The sequence below is a fragment of the Dipodomys merriami genome, unplaced genomic scaffold, assembly GCF_024711535.1.
Source record: "Dipodomys merriami isolate MVZ:Mamm:240054 unplaced genomic scaffold, mDipMer1.0.p SCAF_78, whole genome shotgun sequence".
Lineage (NCBI taxonomy): Eukaryota > Metazoa > Chordata > Mammalia > Rodentia > Heteromyidae > Dipodomys > Dipodomys merriami.
Genome location: NW_027206379.1, coordinates 6018137 through 6018392, shown reverse-complemented (window position 1 = coordinate 6018392; position 256 = coordinate 6018137).

The window sequence follows — 256 nt, the reverse complement described above, 5'->3', positions numbered from 1 at the left end:
CTCCGCCCTCACCTCCCGGCCTCCACCCTCACCTCCAGCCGGCCTCCACCCTCCCCTCCCGGCCTCCACCCTCACCTCCCGGCCTCCGCCCTCACCTCCCGGCCTCCGCCCTCACCTCCCCAGCCTTCGCCCTCACCTCCCGGCCTCCACCCTCCCCTCCCGGCCTCCACCCTCACCTCCCGGCCTCCGCCCTCACCTCCCGGCCTCCGCCCTCACCTCCCGGCCTCCGCCCTCACCTCCAGCTGGCCTCCGCCCT